Raw genomic sequence first — 9,068 nt, forward strand, 5'->3', positions numbered from 1 at the left:
TTGTGGATTTCATAAATCAAATTAAGCAATTAACTGCTGAAGCTGCTACGTCATTACACTGCCCTTGCTTACTCTGCACATAGTAAGAGAAAAGAACCCAACTAAACAACTCTCCCACCCAGAAGCAGATGTAACCCAGCAATAATATTAAATTACTTGATAACTTGACACTGTGCATCACAAACCACAGTGCAGGTGAGTCACAGTCAGGAAGCCACAGGCCAGAAGACAAGGTGGCATTTCACCAATACCATCACAACAACAGCAGCCCACAGCAGTGATATGAGGTCTGGAGTCACACAGCCCTTGGACTGGGCCACATAACTTGCATCAGGGTGCAGAGGAGCAGAGAGCTTGCAGCAGAACCAGCCCGGGCTTTGCAGCCTCTTGAGAGGCAGCTGCAAGTTCTGGAGATGCCCATTTGCCACCAAGATCACACACCAGTTTTGACACAGGCTCAGAATCATTTTTCTCTCACAGAAAACAGAGACTGATAATCATTTCTCCAAATTCTCACAGGGTTTCCACAGACATTTGGCATCAAATATTTAATATTTAATACAAAGCAAAGGGGAAAAATAGCCTTCAGAGTCTGGCTCACAAGCTTCCCAAGACCAGTAGCTTCTTAGAGGAAACTGCCATGGTAAAGAGACAGAGACCTCTTGGTCTGAGCTCTGATACACCAATGCAGACACAGGGTCCAACCTCATTTCTAAAAATACTTGTGCTTTGATCTTCATAACCTGCTAAAGCAAAGCTGTTGGGCTGTTGATTCATTTGTGAAAGAAATCCTATTAATGCTCAGGATGTGCGTCCAGACACTGAACAAAGTATTTGCCACTTTGGTATTGATCCAGTCACTGATCAGAAGACTGTGCTTGAATATACTATTTTACTTTTCTCTTAAATAATATCTCTAGATCTCCGACTTCATTTACTCGACCCAAATAAGCCATCTCAAAACTTAATAATAATCCTTTTTGACCTAGAATCTGACAAAGACAGAAGTGACAGCAAATCAAATCCTTAAGAAATTAAATCTTCATGCACTTTTCATTATAAAGCATTTGAGGAAAATGAAGAACAAGGGCATTAAGATGCATTTCCTGTTTCGATAACAGAGAAAATTCCACAGGAAACATCTTTCTTGTGAGACAATAACAAATAGACTGGCTTTTTATTGTCTGCTGCACAGGAGTTGCACAACTGTACAATATCCTGTTAAAGTTTCGTTCTAATACATTATTCAATATGACTACAAAAAAAATATTCACATTCACATTGCAAATTTAGGCCTTATTTACAAAGCAATTGCATCAAATTTCTCAGATCATACTGTAAGCACATCAACACAATCTGAGGTGAATTGACACAAGTAACAACAACAGCAAATGAACAAGCTGCTTTGTGTTAGTGCTCAGGAGACATCTCCAAGGCACTGAATTACTCAAAGGCACCTTCCCCTCAAATCACCCACCAAAGCAATATCTAGTCACAGCACCCAGAATACACTTTCATCTTCGGCTCTGACCAGAAGATATCACCTGATATCACTGACTCAGAGGAGACAAGGTGGTCCCATATTAGAGGCCCTAAAGTTGCACCTACACCACCAGTCAAGCATGTGATTTGGCACAGCCAAACCTTGAGTTTTGAGCCCCTCACTACAAAAAGGATATTAGGTTTCTGGAGCAGGTCCAGAGAGGGGCAACAGAGGTAGTGAAGGGTCTGGAGAGTAAGTCAGATGAGGAGCAGCTGAGGGAGCTGGGATTGTTTAGCCTGCAGAAAAGGAGGCTCAGGGGGGACCTTATCACTCTCTACAACTGCCTAGGAGGAAGTGGTAGCAAGGGGGGCATTGGACTCTTCTCCCAAGTAACACACAACAAAACAAGAGGAAATGGCTTCAAGTTGCTCCAGGGCAGGTTTAGATTAGATATTAGGAAAAAAACTCACTGAAAGGGTTGTCAAGCACTGGGACAGGCTGCCAAGGGAAGTGGTTGAGTCATCATCCCTGGAGGTATTTAAGACACATAGACCCAAGCCTTAAGGACATGGTTTAGTGGTGGACTTGGACACATCATGCTAACAGTTGAACTACACAATCTTAAGCATCTTTTCCAGCCTAAATTGTTCTATGATTCTACATGGTCTTCTGACAGTTTGCCAGAGAAACTGAGTCTTGTAGCAGCACTCAGGTAGGCCTGATACTTCAATATGTTTGGTCGTAGTCTAAAGCAGAGGGAATTAGAACTTGGAACATTTTGACCTTCTGCTTTAGGTCAGAATCAAGAAAAATTGGAATCTTTCACTCAGGATGATTCACGTTTTACAGTACTGATTTCAGTTGTTGGTATATTTCTTCCATTCAAAAGCCACGCAAAAAGCCTGGAGTACCTGGCCTGTCAGTCTGGGTATTGTACTTATAAGAAGCAGCTTGTCAAAATAATCCTTGCAGTGGATCATATTCATTTCCTGAGACAAAAAGCAGCTGTTAGTGAGAAGGACCACTCCTTCTGCCCACACCTTCAGAACTGTGCTCTGCTCCTGTGTTTCTCTGCTTCTATGTTTCTCCCTCTGAGGAGGGAGAAGGAGACATTCCTGTTAGCAAACTTTCAGAAATCAAAGTGGCTGCATAACAGGCATCAGTCTTGACAGCACCTCTGTTTGTGACTTACAGGTAGTGCTTTATAAAATTAATGCTTAGTGGAAAGATATTTTAAGAGCAATAACCTTCCAAGTTGTGCTCACAAAGTCATCAAAAGAAAAATAAGATTCTCACACTTATCTCCTTCAGGAGTAGCAGGTGATGTGGATGAAATATATAGCATCAGTAAGGTGGAGTTGTCTTCTTGTGTTATCACTTGGTCAGGGAGCAAGTCCAGTTGCCAGCCAGGAAAAAAGACACCAGCAGAATATTCAGAAGGTTGGTTTGTTCTTGTTTTCTTTGTGTAAGGAAATTGAGATATCTCAGCCCTCCAGATACAGGGAGCCATGAACATCTGTCTCCATCCCTTTACCCCACCCTAGAATAACTCCTTAGAGTAAAACTGAGGTTTGGAACAATTTAAACTCTACCAAAGCTGAATAGGTGCCACAAAAGTGGGACTTTAGGGAAAAAAATAAGCTATTCAGATAAACTTTAGTAGTTCTACATTTCCACCTTACAAAAACATAACAGCCACCAAGAATTTCCAAAATACCAGTTTTTCCCAAGATTCCACTAAACAATAACTGTTTAAAATATTCTTAAGTTCCTATGGGATCATCATAGATAATAACATTTTACCTTTTTGATGTAATTTATAGTGACATATTAAACTAATGAGCTCATCTAATTACAGAAGTGTGTTTTCCTTATTTGCTAAAGGATTACCACACTTTAGCTCCAGATCAACCACAGTTTGCTTAATGAAGTCACAGTGTAACATCTCAATCATTTTACTTTTCTCTTAAATAATTCTTGGGAGGTGCAAGCCTCTACCTCCTTGATCCCCAAATACCTCAGCTTTGCAGAACTGAAGGAAGCTACAGACTGTGTTTGTCAGAGGAGCATCTGGAGCAGATGCAGAGGATAAGCAGGCGTGTCAGATCTCCAAGGAGAAAGCACCCACATGCCAGGGTGGGGTGGAGGTGACGATCAGGAGCAGGCACCAGAGCTCTCCATGACAGAGTGCCACTGCCCCCTGGGGCTGACTGTGGGAAGAGAAGGAGCACGCAGAAACAGGGATTTCCATGGGCCTCAGGGATCCTACTGAATTACCTAAATAATTAATGAGGCAATTGCATTAGGCTGAAAAAAATGTTGATAATCAGTGGATCTACCAGTATTTCAGAATACTGGTAAAGTATTCTTTACTGCAAAGACCATGGTGGTCTCCTTGGATCTGTGTCACTATCAGTGAGGGAGGCACTAATAAAACCTCAATTGTCTATGCAGCTCTCTGTTTTTACAGACTTCTAAGGATATTTCTTTGATAAATAAGTCAAATTCTGCTGGGATTAGCCACAGGTTAAAAAATATTCGAGTAGGATACACATGCATAGGGAATAAAGTCTCCTAAATCTTGATGCCTTAAAAAAAAAGCCATTTAAAAAAAAAAGACAGAGAAGAAAAATTACAGTTCCTTGGAAATTTATTTATTAAGAAGATTTAATAAATATTTTTGTTATTATTTTAAAATAATCCTAACTGTTTTCCTAAAGAAAACAGAGTTCACAAAATAGGGCTTCTTGGAATACAGAGATAATTATACCTGTTCAACAGTTACCTTTCAATTAGCAGCCAATGCCTGATTCTCTGACAGAAGAGAAGAAGGGGATTTTGCCCTCAATGCCTGACCAAATTACAAATACCCTGAGACTCAGATAGAAATCACCAAAAAGAGAGAAAACTCAAAATAGCTGTAAATTGAATGGAGCTGACTTCCATTTCCTGATGCTTACTGTGAACTCTACAACCTCAAGTATCGTAAAATCATAGAATGTCTTGGGTTCAACCAGAATAGATATTTTTCTGACTTTTCTCACACACATTTCTTCCTGACATATTGCTTTAACACTGTTGACACATTATAAATTAACTTCTGGTGTAATACTATCCTTGAAACATCACATGCATCATTATGCAGATTCCAGTAATGGTTCCACAGTAAAGCCCAAGGTGAAATTTGCAGATAAAACTTGCTTGAACTTGCCATGTTTCACAATGGACTAATGAATGCAGCTGTCCAGATGCCATTTTCCAGCACATCTCATTACAAAACAGGGGCTAACTTCTGCAAGCAAAGCATTCACAAAGCACTTGAAAAATACAGTCCCACCCACTCTGATCCCTGTCAAGCCTCTCAGTTCCAGCTCTGCTTTTAAATTGCCACCATTTTCTAACAGGAAAAAGTCCAACACACAAAAAATCCCAACAAAAGTGCAAAAAACAAAAACAAAATGCAGACAAACACCAACACACCCTTAAGAAAAAAAACAGAGTGAGTTGGGAAATAATCTTAACAGCAGGGAACTTCCATTGTTCTGCCACATTGGTGGCTTGCCCTGTGGTGGAATGTTGAAGGAAAAATATCCCCACACCCTACATTTAAATCATGGATGTGCCTGCAATGAGTCTTCTAATTCTGACTAGGGCTTGACACTGCTATGGTTGCGCAGTGGTCACACTATACTTTAGATTTAGGGGTTTATAGATGCTTTCCAATAAGAACCTTTAGCAGCAGAGGTGGAAAAGAATGCATTGCAAAGATACAGAGCCTGGTTAACTTCACGGAAGTACCACAAAACCTTCTTTAATTTCTACTTGTTACAAAGCAGAAGAAATGCTTGTGATGGTCAAAGTGGGCAGGGACAGCAACCATAATTAGACTTTTATAAAGATATTTTTCCCCCATTGGGGCTATGTAAAGATTTGTTTGTTTTATAGCTGAAGGTCTCATATAAAATTTAATTATCTTTATGATATTGTGGGATTTTTTAAAAAGAGAACATAATTTGAAATTTTGTCTATAATTTTCTGAGCAGCATTTTTTTACCATACCTAGCTAATCAAGCTTTACAGCTCTTTGTGTTTACCCCTAAGGTAAACTCAGCCTGATATTTACATCAACACCCTTGGGCTGAAAGCACATAAGGTATGAATCATAGTCTCTGTGGAATCCTCAACAGAAGTTCTGGTTTGTGTGACATTATACAACTCTTACCTGACCTTATTGTGATGGTCAGCAATGCAATAACTAGTTCAGAAAACAAATAAAAAACAACCACAACCAAAAAGTCCACCACCTGCATGTGCTGTTGAGCTTCACTGAAACCATGGATAAAAAAAGTGCAATAGTCAAAAATGTTAGCATGATTACAAACTCACAAAATTACAGAAGATGGGGTACATGAAAATAATTAATAATTCATGTTTTATCTATATAATTTATATAATGTATATATTTATATAGTAATGATAATCATTTATGAAGCCTATAGTTTGTAACAGAATGTGTTCCCGCATGTCTCCCTTATTACTAACCCCAAATCTGACTGACATATTTTGCCCTGAAATTGAAAACTCCCTCTATCAGATACATTTGGAGGAAATAAGCTTGTACCAAATACCATTTTACAGCAAGCCTGCTAAACGCAGCAGGCTATTCTAGCTCAAGGTCTTGTCTTATGATGTTTTAAGATTATAAACGCAGCAGGTGATGCCTTGTTGAGAAGTGTCATGTAAGAGGGCACTACTCCCTTAAAAGGAATTGAAAAATGGGACAGGTGTGAAGAAGCACCCAGGTGTGTGTGTCAGTGCACAGACTGTACTCCACTCCTGCAGGAGGATTTATTATAAGGAGAAAACAATTCAGGCTCCCGTTGCTTATATGGAGCCCAGGGAGAGATCAGCATTTCCCTTCCTACCAGTTGTTGAGCCCTGATCACAAAGATGTGAAACAAGAGAACACTTCTTAAAAACACTGGCATACCTTTGTATAAATCATTTGTTCTATGTATAAATCATTGTTCTGCTTCTGCTTTACATGTCCACCAATAAGTTAGCCTAATCATTCTCAATGATTTCATAGATTTCACAAAAATCTTAAACATTATTTTTATGTTCAGCCTCAGTTTACTCCTTAATATATTTGCTCCTACACCACCACTGGCCTTCCAGCTTTATCTCCCTTCTCTAAGTTGCTTACATGTAGAACAGACAGGTCCATTCTCAATTGTTGCTGTGACAAACAAATTAACCTACAGTCATCCAGTGTCCTCTCAAATAGCAGGTTTTTCCTTTCCCATACATACTCCTTCATCCATGCCTCTGCTGTGAGTTAAATTTCCTCAGATATGGGTGACATTCCAGCATAAAAATGGTCTAGATAAAACCCTATCAGAACTTCATTCAACAGTCCATTTCCTTTTTCCACTGGAAATGTTTCAACCTCCCGCACCTCTAGATCTCGTTACCTTTTTCAAATCCAAGTCACATCAATATCAACTTCTGATTAAACATTGTTTGTTTTTCTTCCTTTTGAGGTGTTTAAAGTGCCTCAACTGGCAACTGAACTAATCACAAACATGTGAATAAAGTCTAGCCTGGTGTAATATTTGCCACATCAAAAGCAACAGAGTTAGCAATACTTCTGTCCCAGATTAAGATTTTTAGGTGTGGCTCCAGATAAATTTTTCATCTACTGGAGTTGATAGATTCCAAAGATTTTGCACTGAACTATAAAAAAGTAAAGTTCAACATAACAACATTGCTTGGCTATGAACAAATTTGGAGATATTGGAGAAGTGGAAAAATTAATTCAACCATTCTATTCCAAGGTACAGCACCCTTAAGAAAACACCACCACCTTTTGTTCTATGCTCCTGCATTTTCCCAGGCAGCTCTTTTTCTAGGATACCAAGACCTTTACGAAAACTCCTGCTCCACAGAACTGGCTTAAACACTCTCAGCAGCAGGCCACCAGTGGTGTTCCCTCTCTGCTAAGCCATCACAAGGTTCTGCTCCCTCCTTTGCCCTGGATTTCCTGTTCACCTGCTGCTGCCCTGAGCAACCTAACAAAGAAGAAGATCTTTTACCTTCACAGCATTATGGTGCTTGCATTTTAAGTTTAATTCCTCTTAGAATCACTGCAGATACAATGAGACCTGTATTGTATCTGACCTGTGTCAGAAGTGACTGGAGGTGCTATCAGAAGATCTGCTGCCACACAGAAGATTGTCTTTAACACTGCAAGGGCAGACAAAAAAGCAGATATTTCCATATGAAGTAATTATTTCCTTATTAGAGTATGATATCCCATTAGTTATTTTATGTTGTTCCTTCACTACTTCAGGATTGAAAAATCCACAGCAGGAATTATTATAAAAATCTTCCAAGGTTTTTTTTTTTAAATATAAGAATTAATTGCTGATACAACAGCATCAACCAGTGAACTTACTAAGTGCTTAGTTGCTAAGCACTTAGCAGAAAAGAAGATTCAGCTAGAGCTTATCAGCTATGTATAACATGGTCATCATCTGCAGAGGAAAAGAAACCCATATTATTGTGAATGCAAAATGATCCTTGTCTGTGGCAATCTAGCAAGCCCACAAAAGGAAGACAACCTTAGCTGCAATACCTGTGGATGTGAGTAGACGGTCTTGCAGAGGCAGGCAGTATGCTCTTTTTCCATTGTAATCATAGTTTCCATTGTAATCATAGATCAGATCAGAGGCTGAAGTACCTGCTTAATTCACTTAGTCCAACTTAAAACCAAGAAGTTTTTAGAAACTCTTATTAAAATTATCCTGCTGTAAAGACCAGTGAAGCAAGGTGCTTGTGATTCCATTGTGAGTCAGCTGAATTCACCAGCACCACTTCCAACTCTTAGTAAGATAGCAAAAAACCACAGTTCTTGACCTTGAAAACTTAGGCGCTTTCAATTTCTCAGTTGAAACAGGTTTTCCACATTTTTAAGATTCTTTAGGAAGTAACAGGTATTATCTTGCTCATCCTCCCCTTGATTAGATGGTCTGTAGTAAACAGTAAATACAAGGTTTTCTGTCTTGGCTCAGCCCCTGATTTTCATCCACAAGCTAACAACCTAGTTGTCTCTGACAAGTGTACTTAAGAAAAACTATGAAGAGCATGTGAGCAAACTAATATTTATTAAAAGAGAAACACATGAAAAAATGTATTAAGAACTATATAAGTCCTTAGATAATTTCATAAGACAAACCTCCTGTCCTCAGTTTTAAATCCAGAATCCATACATTCAGCTCAATGTAAAAGCCATAAAACTAACAGTGCTCATTTGCCACTGTTCTGCATTACATATTTTCCAACTGCATAATTCAGTAGTTTTCTTTGGGCTTTATGCAAAGTGAGGTGAATCCCACCCCACAGCACAGCAACATTTTACATTATTTTATTAATTCACATTCATAAAGTGTGCCTACCTTGACTATGGACGTTTCTAAAGTATGTAGACACAAAAACTCCTTCAACAAAGGCCTGGGTAAATTACAAGCTGAAGAGTAGGGAAAAAATATCTATTTCAAACCCTTCAAAGGAGCCTTCCTTCCTC

This window comes from Melozone crissalis, unplaced genomic scaffold (assembly GCF_028551555.1).
Source record: "Melozone crissalis strain CALT ecotype California unplaced genomic scaffold, PUWL_Pcris_2 ptg000018l_1, whole genome shotgun sequence".
Taxonomy (NCBI): Eukaryota; Metazoa; Chordata; class Aves; order Passeriformes; family Passerellidae; genus Melozone; species Melozone crissalis.